Here is a 14,393-nt window from a genome sequence, read left to right on the forward strand (position 1 = left end):
CACATAACTAATGTACAGAACAAAGAGAAAATATTAAAAGCTGTAATAAAAAAGAGGGGCATGTAACATATAAAAGTAGACTTATAGGAATTATACTCAACTCAACAGAGACTTTAAAAGCCCAAATAGCCTGGGCAGATGTCTTCCAGGCTCTAAGAGATCACAGATGTCAGCCCAAACTATTATCCAGCAAAACTTTCAATTGGTATAGATGGAGTAAACAAGATATTCCACAACAAAAACAAATTTAAACAATATCTATATACAAATCTAGCCCCATTGAAGATACTAGAAGAAAAACTCTAACACAATGAGGTTAACTATGCCCAAGAAAGCACAAGAGACAAATAATTTCACACCAAGCAAAATCAAAAGAAGAGAAGCATACACACATTCACACACACACTATCAACAGTAACATCAAAGTAACAAGATTAAACAACCATTGGTATTTAATCTTTTTCAGTATCAGTGTACTAAATTCCCAATAAAAGACATAGATAATCAGAATAGATGTGAAACAGAATCCATCTTTCAGCTGCATACAAGAAATACACCTCAACATAAAAGATAGATATTATCTCATGATAAAGAGTTGGAAAAAAGTTTTTCCAAGCCAAAGAACCCAAGATGCAAGCTGGAATAGACATTCTAATGTCTAACAAAACAGGCTCCTAACTGAAATTAATCAAAAGAGGTTGAAAGCATACTCCATACTAATCAAAGGGAAAATTCATCAATATAACATCTCAGTTATGAACATTTATGCCCTGAATTCAAGGGCACATATTTGTGTGTGTGTGTGTGTGTGTGTGTGTGTGTGTGTTTATATATATATATATATATATATATATATATATATATATATATATATATATATATAACTAAAACTTAAATCACACGTTAACACCACACATTAATATTGGGAAATTTCAACATCCCACTCTCACAAATGGATAGGTCATCTAGACACAAACTAAACAGAGAAACAATGGAACTAGCTGACTTTATGACTCAGATGGAACTAACAGATATCTACAGAATATTTCACACAAACACAAAAGAATATACCTTTTTCTCAGCACTGAACCATCTCCAAAATTAACCATATATTTGACAAAAAAAACAAGTCTTTACAGACACAAGAAAATTGAAAAAAATCCCTGTATCCTATCAGACCACGATGGATTAAAGCTAAATTTCAATAACAACAGAATGTCTACAAACTCATAGAAACCAAACAATTCTCTACCCAATTACCACTAGTTCAAGGAATAAAGAAATAAAAAAAAAATGAAGACTTCCTAGAATTCAGTGAAAATGAAGGCACAACAAACACAAAAATATGGGATACAATCAATGAAAGTAGTGCTAAAAAGAAAATTCTTTGCATTAAGTGCCTTTATAAAGAAATTGGAGAGATATCACACTGGCAACTTAATAGTACACCAGTACAAAAGATATGGAACAAAAAAAGCAAACTTACTTAAGAAGAGTAGTTGTTAGGAAATAATCAAACTAAGGGCTAACCTCAAGAAAATAGAAACAAAGAGAAAAATATAAAAAATGAAACAAATGACAGTTCTTTGAGAAAATCAACAAGATAGTCAAACCCTTAGCCAACATTACTAAAAGGCAGAGAAAGAATATACAAATTAACAAAATCATCAATAAAAAGGGGAGATACAAGAGAAACCAAGGAAATCCAAAGAATTATTAGGTTTTACTTCAAAAATATGTACTGCAAAAAATAGGAAAATCTAAATGAAATGAATAGTATAATTTTATTGATAGATACCACTTAAATCAATATCAGGTAAACAGTCTAAATAGACATATAACAACTAAGAAAATAGAAGAAGTCGTTAAAAGTCTCCCATCCAAAACAAATGGCCAAATAATTTTAGTGAATAATTCTACTATACCTTCAAGGAAGAGCTAATACTAGTATTCCTCAAATTATTCCACAAAACAAAAACAGAAGGGACACTGCCAAATTCATTTTATGAGGCTACAGTCACTGTGATACCATGTAAAGACTCAACCAAGAAAGAGAATTTCAGACCAATCTCCCTTATGATCATTGATGCAAAAATGCTTAGTAAAATACTTGTAAACTGAATCCAAACCACAACAAAAAATCACCCACCATAATCAAGTAAAGATTTTCCCAAAGGGGCAGGGATGGTTCAACATATGAACATTCATCAATGTAATCCACTATATAAACAAACTGAAAGGAAAAAACAGCATGATCATCTCAGTAAATCTTGAAAAACTCTTTGACAAAATCTAATACCTCTTCTTCATAAAAGTCTTGGAGAATTCAGGGATACAAGAGATATAACTAAACACAATTAATTCAATGTATAGCAACCTGATATCCAGCATTAAAATAAAGGGAGAGAAACTCAGAGCAATTCCATTAAAGTCAGAGACAGGACAAAGATGCCCACTCTCTCGCTATCTATTCAATGGTACAATGTCAATACTTGATGTTTTAGCTAGAGCAATAAGATAACTAAAGGTCGAGGGGATACAAATTGGACAGGAAGAAGTCAAAGTATCACTATTCTCAGATGACATAATAGTATAAATAAGTGACCTCCAAAATTTTACTATGGAGTTCTTATAGCTGATAAACAACTTCATAAAAGTGTGTGGATACAAAATTATCTAAATAATTAATAAAATTAAATAGTATCCCCTCTTTTATAAAAATGGTAAATGGGCTGAGAAAAAATAGATAAACAATAGTCATAAATAATATAAATTATCTTGGTGTAACTCTAAGAAGAGAAAGGCCTATATGATAAGAACTTTACATCTTTGAAGAAATAACTTGAGGAAGATATCAGCAGATGGATACTCATGGATCAGTAGGATTAGCATAGTAAACATGACCATCTTACCAAAAACAATTTCCAGATTCAATGCCATTCCCATCAAAATCCCAATACAATTCTTTACAGATCTTGAAAGAAGAATTCTAAACTTCATATGGGAACAAAACAAAACCAGGATAGCTGAAATGATCCTGAACAATAAAAGAACTTTAGGCAGTACAACCATTCCTGATGTCAAGCTGTACTACAGAGCAATAGTAATCAAAAGTACATGGTACTGGCATAAAACAAACAAACAACAACAACAAAAACAGGCTGATCAATGGAATCAAATTGAAGAATCAAACAACCAGAAGTATATCCACAGATCTATGGAAACTTGATTTTTGACAAAGGAGCCAAAACTATACAATGGAAAAAAGAAATCATCTTCAACAGTAGTACTGGTCTAACTGGATGTCTGCATGTAGAAAAACATAAATCAATTTGTATCTATCACCCAGCAAAGCTGAAGTCCAAGTGTATCAAAGATCTCAACATAATCTAGATACACTAAATCTTATAGGAGAGAAAGTGGGGACTGGCCTTGAATCCATTGGTACAGGAGACAACTTCATGAACAGAATACCAACAGCTCAGGCACTACAATCAACAATTAATAAATTGGAGCTCATGAAATTGAAAAGCTGCTATAAGGCAAAGAACACCATCACATGGACAAAACAGCAGCCTACAGAATTTCATCAACTTCATATCTGAAAGAGGGCTAACATCAAAATATATAAAGAACTCAAGAAGTTAGACAACAAAACACAAAATAACACAGTTTAAAACTGGGGTACAAAGCTAAACAAAGAATTCTCAACAGAAGAATCTCTAATGGCCAAGAAGCACTTAAAGAAATTTTCTACATCCTTAGTCATCAGGGTTATGCAAATCAAAACAACTCAGATTTCATCTTATGCCTGTCCAATGGCTAAGATCAAAAATTGAAGAGACAACTCATGCTGGCAAGGATGTAGACCAAAGAGAACAGTTCTCCATTTCTGATGGGAGTGTAAACTTGTATAATCACTCTCAAGACCCAGCAATACTACTCCTGGGCATATACCAAAATATACTTCACCATACCACAAGGACACTTGCTCAAGAATGTTCATAGCAGCTTTACTAATAATAGCCAGATTGGAAACAGCCTAGATGTACCTCAACCAAATTGATAAAGAAATATGGTGCATTCACACAACCAAGTATTAGCCATTAAAAACAATGACTTCATAAAATTTGCATGCAAATATTAAGAACTAGAAATGATTATCCTAACTAAGGTAGCCTAGATCCAGAAAGACAAATATGGCATACACTCACTTACTAGTGGGTTTTAGTAATAAAATACAGGATTACCAAGCTACACACCACAGACCCAAAGAAACTAAGCAAAAAGGAGGGTACAAGGTGGGATTCTTGAATCTCAGAGAAGAGAAAATAGATTACACATAAGAGATACATGGAAGGACGGGACTGGGATGGAAGGGGTGGGTGATGGAAACAGGAAGGATAAGGTCGGGGAGGGCAGAAGGAGAGAGTACTGGGAGAGACAACTGGATTCAAGGAGAGCAGGCATCTCTGGGAGAAACAAGAAACCTAGGGCAATGGAAATTCCCAGGAGTCTATGATGATCATCCTAGCTAAGATTCCTAGCATTAAGGGATATGGAGCCTGAACCTGCCACCTGCTGTAATGAGGCATCCAATGGAGGGATTAGAACCCCAACTCAAGATCTTCAACCCACAAATTATCCTGCTTACAAGATGTGCAGGGGTAAAAGTTGGGGTAGAATTTGAAGGAAGGACCAACCAATGCCTAGTTCAATTTGAGACCCAAGTGTGAAAGAGATCCAGCCCCTAACACTATTGATGATATTTTGTTATACTTGCATATAGAAGCCTAGCACAAGTGTCATCAGAGAGGTTTCACCTAGCAATTGATGGAGCTAATGTAGAGACCCACAACCAAACAGTTAAGGAGCTTGAAGGGTCCTGTGGAAGAGGGAAAGGAAGTATTGAAAAAGCCAGAGAGGTCAAACACACACACACACACACACACACACACACACACACACACACACACACAAACCTAGAGAAACAATTACCTGAGCCATAGGGTCTCATATAAACTGAACTACCAACCGGAAAACATGCATGGAACGGACCTAGAACTTCTGCATATACATAACACTTGTGTATCTGGGTCTTCAAAAAAGTGCAATTCCTAAGATTGTGGCTATCTGTGACTACATTTCTTGCCTTTAGATCCTTTTCCCCTATCTTGTCTGCCTTGTCTACCCTCAGAAGAAGAAGATACACCTGGTCCTACTGCAGCTTGACAGGAAAGGTGAGTTGATATCCATATGGAGCCTCCCCTTTTCTGAGCAGGAGAGGAAGGTTGGATGGGGGTGGGTAAAGGAGGTGAGGGGGAAGGACTATGAGGACAGATAGGAGGTGAAGCTGCAATCAGGATGCAAATAAATTAATAACTTGATTGATAAAAAGAAAAAATTATTGTAATACTTAGACATCAGAAATGTATACATGTGTGCACATACTCATTACGATTTTAATAACTGGTGAGTTTGCTAATATTCTTAAATGTTCAGCTTTTAAATAAAGGTTATCTATGGAATGATACTTTTATTTCTCCTAAACAATGTGTGCCCTAAAGTAAACTCTTTAAAAGCAATTTTTATATTAATGTAGACTGTTTTAGGGGAAATAGAATGATTAATAGAAGTTTACTTGCAATGCTTCCTATAAACACCACCGTAAACCACTGCACTTAGAATAATGATGTGTTTTGCTCTATCTCAGGAACCACAGGATCACTCCCTCATACATGAACAACTCCTTTCTACTTTTAATAGACAGAAATAAAATAGAGTTTTAAGCCAGTTTGACAAACGGACAGTAGATCTTATTTCCTTAAGTAACTATTACAACACACAAGGTCATTGCTTTTAGCTCAGTATGGCTGGGCATCCTGTGAGATGCTGTAACCAGAAGGTAATTATCCTGTGGATTTAAATAGCATGACTAGGCATTAAAGTAATTCAAACCCTTGTCACCTGCATTTTCCTCAACCTCTTGGCTAATTGAAAGGGAATTAAGTAGAAGTAAAGAGGGATAAAACTGTGACTCTGAATTTCATAAGGAGCCAAGATGGGCTAGAAAACATAAAGACTCTGTCTCCTGTCTTGGATAAGTAAAAACACAACATAAAAATTTATCCTGTATCAAGAGCAACATTCTGCCTCCAGGAAAAACACACGTAAATATGGGTGTGGACAACAATATATTTCAGGAAAGCCTTGTCCCAGCCTGTCTGTTCACTTGCTGAGTATTATACAGATGTGGTTGATAGCTTTTGTATAAATAATGTGTTGCAATGTTCAGGAAAAATAAAATGATGTTCTTCCTGATTTATAAAAACTCCTTTCCCCAAATTATAGCCTTTCTTGGTTCTGTGTGCTGATTTTCAGTCTTTTACGTGTGGTTGTAAAGGAAGATCCAGAATGAGCATTGGCAAGGTACGGCTAGGTAGAAAAGCTTGGGAAAGAAGATGGGACATTAGTGAAAGATGAAGCAAACTGGTAACAATCTACCAACTCTATCCTTTATTCTATCACAATTCATGGGGCATATACTGTATGACAAACATGTTATAATTGACATGTAGGGGGCAAATATGAAAAATATACTTTGTGCTGATGATAAAAATTTCTAATATTGGAAATTAAGTGGAAACTTAAGATTCTTTGGAAAGTCAGTAGTGTTGAATGGTTTTTCCTGGGGCAATCACATGAAGCAATGTTTCCCTGAAGCAAAGACAGGTGAAAGGATGTTCTGCTAAAGCAAGCACGTGACAGGATGAGTGATGAAGGATTCTTTGCTAATGACATGCATATATTGATCCACTGTACATTGTGTAGTTGAGCTCCATGTGTTATGACTCCATAGAGAAAAATGCACCAAAAAAACTTCTAGTGGTATGGGGTGGTTTCTTGGTGCTTGCTTAGACTGGGGCTGATTGGCAGAGTGATGGCAGCTTATACAGACTCATATGGAGTTTGCTAAGTCAGACTCAAGTGCTGAGGCAAGACCCATGGAGGACACGTGATGTTTGGAGGGAGCATAAAGAGAACTCACTGGACTGTGAGAGAGAGTTTGCTTGTAAAGCTAGCTGTGCAATGCTTGTAGGTCTCAAATCTACACTGATCTCTGCTTTGCTGAGAGAGGCATAGCAGAGAGCTTCTCCTGGAGTCCCTGTAGGCTCTAGTTCCTCCTGCTCACTTGTGCTGATTCAACTGAGGCCTCACTATTCCTGCTAGGTCATACCACCATTTTTGATTCATGTGTCCAACAGGAAGGCATATTCTTTCCACATCATTTAGTAAAAGTATGAACTCTGTCTACTTGTTCTCTACCAAAGTTTTGTACTATAGTATAGAGCTAAAATTAATAGTTGTTCATTCTTTGACAAATATTGTATCTACACTGTATTTATTTCACTTCATATTAAGGGATAAAGTTCTTTTTATTCTGATAAAATACTACTTCATTCTTCACAACCAGATTGACCCAGGTAATCATGCACCTGAAATATATATATATAGACTTGCCTAAGGGACTACCATTCTGCCATCAGCATCCAAGCTGAAATCATCAAGCTCCTCACAAGCTTCCTAACTGAATGCTATGGTAATGATACACGGTGTTAGTGAAATTCTAATATAAGAAACCTTAGGACTCTACCAATACCAGGAAGGCCAGGTACCTGGAAAAGAAACAACTTTGTTTCCAAAAGGATCCTATACACAGAGACTAAGTGTGCTGATCTCCTCAGATCACACATGTAGCCTAGAATAATTATCAAGGGGACCCAACTCACCTTCACAAACATCCTGGCATTGACAATGAGTTGTACGTTATAGCTTTCTGAGTTACAGGCAATGGAGCTTATGGAACATGTTTCCATAACTATGTCCTAAAATTCCTCTTGTTCACTTCTACAATTGGCATTTAGGGAAGCAAATTTCCCTTCTTTTTATATTATCTTTGAGAAGCTCTTGGCCACACCTGGCCCTACAGAACCAAAAATGATTTCAAGGTGAGGATCTGTGGTAGTTTGAATATGCTGAGCCCAGAGAAAGGCACTATTTGGAGGTGTGGTCTTGTTGGATGAAGTATGTCACTGTGGGTGTGGACTTTAAGACCCCCTTTCTAACCATGTGGAAGCCAGTCTTCTCTTAGTTGCCTTCAGAATAAGAGGTAGAACTCTCAACTCCTTCAGCCACATGTATTCCTGGACACTGCTGTACTCCCACCTTGATGATAATAGGCTGAATCTCTGAACCTGCCAGCTGGCCTCAATTAAATATTGTCCTTTGATTGATGTTAATCATAGTATCAGTTCACAGCAATGGGAACCCTAAGACAGAAGTGATCACTTAATTTCCAGAAGCTAACATGTAGTCCATGGAGGCACAATATGCATATTTATTGAATGGAAATAAGCATTATGAATATATGTTACAGCCAGTAGTTTCATCTCTTTGGTGTGTTTATTATATTATTCTTTGACTAATGAAGACATGAGCATGGAAACACTGATGATCTCAAAGGCTAGGCTTTATCTAGCCTCTGGCCACATTCTATTTAGGGGATTTGGATTGTCTCCATCCTTTTATATCTTCACACTGTCAGCTTGGCCTTAGGAATAACAAGTGGTGTTTGCCTCCTGGCATGAAAGCTCCTTAAATATTAATAAGTAATAGATTCCTTTGCAGTGGTCTAGGTATGTAAGACTGAGCAGGTATCTGGCCTTATTCCACTTGACTCTTATCCATCGATGTTAAAAAACAAAAGCATTTGAATCTGGGTCTATAGCTCAGAAATTAAGGTCAATACTATGGTTCTTTGTTTTATTCACTTTCCTTTGTCTGCTAAAACCTCACCACAATTTAACATTCTTTGTTATCCCTGACAAATACAAATTATCTATAGAATAGGAGAAAAATGTTTAAGCAGAAATTATTCTTATTTTGAAAATTTTCCCATGTTTAGTCTCTAGCTGGGCTCTGTGTTCATAGGCCTTGTTCAAATTATTAACTGCTGCATAAAAATTATATTTGATTTAATTAACTAAAACTCTTATTGATAACCTACTGTGTGTACACCTTCTGCATAATAGAAAGGAAGAATTCAAATGACCTGGCACTTCTCTGTAAGAGGGAGAACCATACGAGATTTGGTCTCTGTGCATGGGCTAACAGATGCCAGGAACATAACTTATTTTTAGAATAATTTTAGGCTCACGAAAGAAAACAGTTGAGTGCATTTTCATAAAGTCCTCTGGTTTCCATGGCAAATGGGGCCATTATTTCTTCTGAAATGGAAGGCTTTTACTTACACTTCCCAATTGCTTTTCATATTGTGCCAAAAACTCAAGTTGGTCCAGAAACAAGTACACCAGTAGTTTATTGTTAAAAGCGGCTCTTACGTGAAAATGTGCAGTGGGTCAAAGTGACCTTCCGTTTGAGCCCAAGGGCAACACACGTCAGTCAAATGGTAGCCATGCATCCTGGTTCTACCAAGAGGGAAAAACAGGTTTTTTAATGAGCCTGAGCACTTCATCATGATGAAATACAAACCAAGAAATTTAGATGCTTGTCTTAGTCAGGTTTTGTATTCATGCACAAAACACCATGACCAAGAAGCAAGTTAGAAAGGAAAGAGTTTAGTCTGCTTACACTTCCAAGTTGCTGTTCATCACCAAAGGAAGTCAGGACTGGAACTCAAGCAGAGTAGGAACTTGGAGGCAGGAGCTAATGCAGAGGCCATGGAAGGTGCTGCTTACTGGCTTGCTTCCCCTGGCTTGTTCAGCTTGCTTTCTTACAGAGTCCAGGACTACCAGCCCAGGGATGGCACCGCCCAAAATGGGCTGGGCCCTACCCCCTTGATCACTAATGGGAAAAAAATGCCTTACAGTTGGATCTCATGGAGACATTTCCTCAAGGGAGGCTCTTTTCTCTGTGATAACTCATGCTATTTTCAAGTTGACACACAAAACTGGCCAGTACAATGCTTTTAAAGAAAATGACAATGTTTCTTAACTTATGAGATGGAGACTGTCAAAAAAAAAAAAAAAAAAAAACCCTTCTGCAAATTCATCCAATGCCTAATACTCATTGCTCACCTCAAGGCATCACAAGTGAAAAGCCACGTGACTGGATGAGCTTGGTTTAATTTCATGATGAGGAATGAGATACCTTCCTAAGGTAATCACAGAATTTGAAATACTGAATGTTAAGGAGGCTTTGGAAGTAGAACTAATTAGACTAATAAATATCAAGGTGCTTCTTACACTGTTTACCGTTTCTTTGTTTATAAAAAGTTATACAATTTCAAGGAGGAATAACTTACAAATAAAAAACCCCTAGATAGATATTGGAATAAAATATTTTTTCTCTATTCTGCATAAGATTTTGTCTCTTTTTAACTTCTACAAGTAATAATTCTGATTTTATGTTTTTATACAAATCACCTTTTTTTAACCTAATAGTGCTTTTTAGTTACCTATTTAGCAGTCTATTTTATGGTACATATTGACTGCACTCTCTCCCTGTAACAATATAAGACAATCAATAAACTAATATTTTGTATATAACTAATATATAAGTGCTCATGGAAAACCCTTTAAATATTAAATCCATCAAAATGTGCACAAGCTTAGTTCAGGAAACACTGGAGGACTCTTCTATCAGTGGACTCCTGACCAGGAAGGCATAGACTTCAGTATCCAAATAGGACGTGTCATTCAGCTGCTTTCCTTTCTTTCTTTCTTTCTTTTTTTTTTTTTTTTTTTTTTTTTTTGTTTGTTTGTTTTTGTTTTTCGAGACAGGGTTTTCTCTGTATAGCCTTGGCTGTCCTGGAACTCACTCTATAGACCAGGCTGGCCTCGAACTCAGAAATCTGCCTGCCTCTGCCTCCCAAGTGCTGGGATTAAAGGCGTGTGCCACCACCGCCCGGCTTCATTTCTTATTCTATGACTTTGGCTTTGAGGTCAACTTGTTGACTCCCTTTCACAAGGCAATCTCTAAGCAATTATAATTCATTCTATTTTCAGTCCTTCAGAATCTCAAGTCAGGGTTGGAGAGATGTCTCAGTGGTTAAAACACTTGCAAGAAAAGTGTGAAACCTAGAATTCAGATCCTCAGAATCCACATATAAGCTGAGATGTCCATGGACCACCTACGATCCCATTACTTAAGAAGCAGAAATGAACCCTGGGGTAAGGTGACTACTTGGTTGATTATATAAATTTTACTAATATCAGTCCAGTGTATACTGAAATAGCCAGTGCTGTGTACTACATAAAGAACATACATCATAGTAAAGTAAAAAGTATGTGTCAGAAGTATGATTCTATGTATATATGTGGTCTTTTGCTATGCCTTGTATGAGGCATGTCAATGTGCAGTTGTTAATTTTATACAATCAAAAAATGTAGAGATCCAAATTCATGGACATATAGAAATAGTTTCCTATTCCTAATATTTTGCTTCTTCTGCCTTTTAAGCCTTTCAACTCCAGAACAATGTTTTTTTAATAACATTGGGTAAATATATATAATTTTTAGCCAGTTTCATGGTTTTAATGATTTTATTTTAGTATTAGTGCTTTCTTCTTTCTGCTATTTGTTTTATGTATTTATCCTATATTTACTTTAAAACACCTACCTCTTTCTATTCCAGACAGGAAAGAATAAGAATGGTGGGAGATGGGGTGGGGTAGGAGTAGTTGAACACTCTCCCACCTCTAACTGTTCAGTATTTAGTCATGGAGTTTGGTAGAGGGAGAGAAAGCCAAACAAATTTATGTATTGATGCTCTGGATTTCATCCATTGTTTCTGCTTCTTTGACATTCACTGCCTGTGGTGTTTGTGTGGTGTCTGTCACAGTGTGGGCTCTGGCCTAGAGCTCAGATGTTCTTTCTGCAGAAAGTCCTCCAGAACCTCTGACAGGTACATTTTATAGAAACAGGTTACCAGGTTCATGTGATACCAGGTTCACTTCACCCACCCGTAGTCTTCAAAATAAGTGAGCCAGTCTGAAGCTTGTTATTATATTTTGAGGGTTTGTACTCACTCTAGCATCTCACATCTCCCCCATGGTATTTAACATTCCACTAAAAAATGAGAAGTACAAGAATCTTGAGGTTCCAACTGCTCCTGGCTGTCCTTTCTCTTGACTGTGTTTCTCTTTCTGTGACCTGGGTAACAACATCAGCTTACTTGAGGATACCTGACTGACTCAGAAAAGAATCATATTCCTATTCTTGCTTGCCACATGGAAAAGAGAGTTTATCTCCTGCAGATATATCTTATGACTCCAGGGCCTTCTTTCTCCCATTTCAGGAAAGGGAATAAAAAGAAGGTATGTATGTGATAGAAAAATCTATGTGAACAGATAACAATAATGTCTGTCTTTTTCTCTTGTACCTATGCTGCTGAAGAGACCACACTTGCTACCAGTGTGTTACTGACAGAGTCAGAGTGAGAGCAGCACTGAACTTCAGAGTTTCGCTTTACCCAAATTAGTGCGTCCTTAATCTTAAAAAGTATGTGTGTGTGTGTGTGTGTGTGTGTGTGTGTGTGTGTTGTAACAAGTATGTCAAAGAAAGTTTTCATTTAAAATGAGATTGTTTCTGGTTGGTGTAGGATGATGTAGGAGATGAAGGGACATCCTAATGTCCATACACCTGTTTCAAACTAATAAAATACCCTAAATACTTTAAAATACAGGTTTACATACAAGGAACTTATGTTTGAAATTCTGAAGGTTGGAGTGTCCAAGATAAGGGATTATTGATTCACTTCTACATGTGGATGAATTGGAGGTGGGTACATGGTGATCTTCTTTCTGTACTCTCCTACAGTGGAAAAACAGTGTTTCCTTCTTACTAAGACATCAATCTTTCCACATGCCTCCAGCCCCATGACAGATTTAAGTCCTAATTACAAAGAGCCCCATCACTAACATATCAGGAATTTCAGCTTTAAAATATGAATGAACAGGTGTGACTACTAAAAATAATGTAGACCATCACACTCATTTCATCTCTGTGTGACCCTAGCTTCTCTTCCCTACTGCTCATCAATGTCCCCATGAACACCTCATCAAAATCTTCATAGAAAACAAGACAAAAACACCATTATGATTAAGCTTGAATCATTCCTCCACTGAAATACTGATGTAGTTAACAATTTTTCCACTCCCTAATAGACACATGTATATGCTCATTTTCAACAGCTAGCCAAGGCATTGCTTGGTTTAGGATGCTGAATACATACGTTTTCTATTAAGGGCATGACATCAGTAGGCAAAGTGTCTGGATGCAAGAAATAAGGCAGAGAAGATAAAGAGTGATAAACCAGGGTCCCCAATAGAAGTTCTGGCAATAGTCACAGTACTTACCAGGAAAATGGACAGTCTACTTGGACAGTGCATGCCAAATTTCTATCAGGATGCAAGTTGGAAGAACATACAGTTCTACAAAGAATGTCTCTGGAACATTAGTGAACGCCATGCTTTGAACAAGATCACATATTTATTTGGGGTGTTGGTGAATAAGAGTAGAAACTGTAGGAAAGGTCAAAACTTTTATGTAACCATGTTCAACAGCAAAAAGCAAAGTAAAAGGACATTAAAAGGCTCAGCTTAGCCCTGTGGAGAGACGTATGAAAATGGAGATAGAGAGAAATGAACAAGGTCAGACTAGCCACGAAAGCATACGATGAGCACAATGTTGTGGAAAATGAAGATAAAACAGATCATTTTTCCTCTTGGGGCTTCCTAAAGGATACTGATGAGAAGCTTAGGAGGTTAATATGTGGATAAGAGATAACAATTAAAAATGCCTGATACTTTATAAAATATTAAATCATCCTACAATTCTTTAATTTAATAATTACCTTTGATGTTGGCGATTTCTAAATCTAAGACATAAGACTGATGTTCAAAACCCTCATGTTCTTTCTAAAATATAGAATAAATGAGCTTAGGAAAAAGATAAAAAATAGAATTGTTGTGTATTTTATGGATAAAACATATATAGAAGCCTGAGTTCTGAGAGTTACATGCTCAACAAGGGATGTTTAACTATCTTAAGTGGTGATGTTTTTGTTTGGATACAGAAGAGTTCAGAGCACTCATTTGAAAGCCAGGTTTTAATAAATCCTTGTTAATGTTTGTTGCTCCTTCCTTATTCATAGTTTCCAGTTTCTTCACTCAGAATAGCTCATTAACCTTGCCAAATTTAATGCACTGAGATGCAGGGAAAGCCTGGCAGAAAACACAATGTAGTTTGAGTACTTTAGAAAAAAAATAAATAAAAATTTAAAAGGTACCAATTGTATACACATCTTGGGAAATAAAGATTGGCAATATCATACTACATAGCCCAAGTACCACTGAGAAAATCAGATGAGGT

This window comes from Arvicanthis niloticus, chromosome 16 (genome assembly GCF_011762505.2).
Source record: "Arvicanthis niloticus isolate mArvNil1 chromosome 16, mArvNil1.pat.X, whole genome shotgun sequence".
Lineage (NCBI taxonomy): Eukaryota > Metazoa > Chordata > Mammalia > Rodentia > Muridae > Arvicanthis > Arvicanthis niloticus.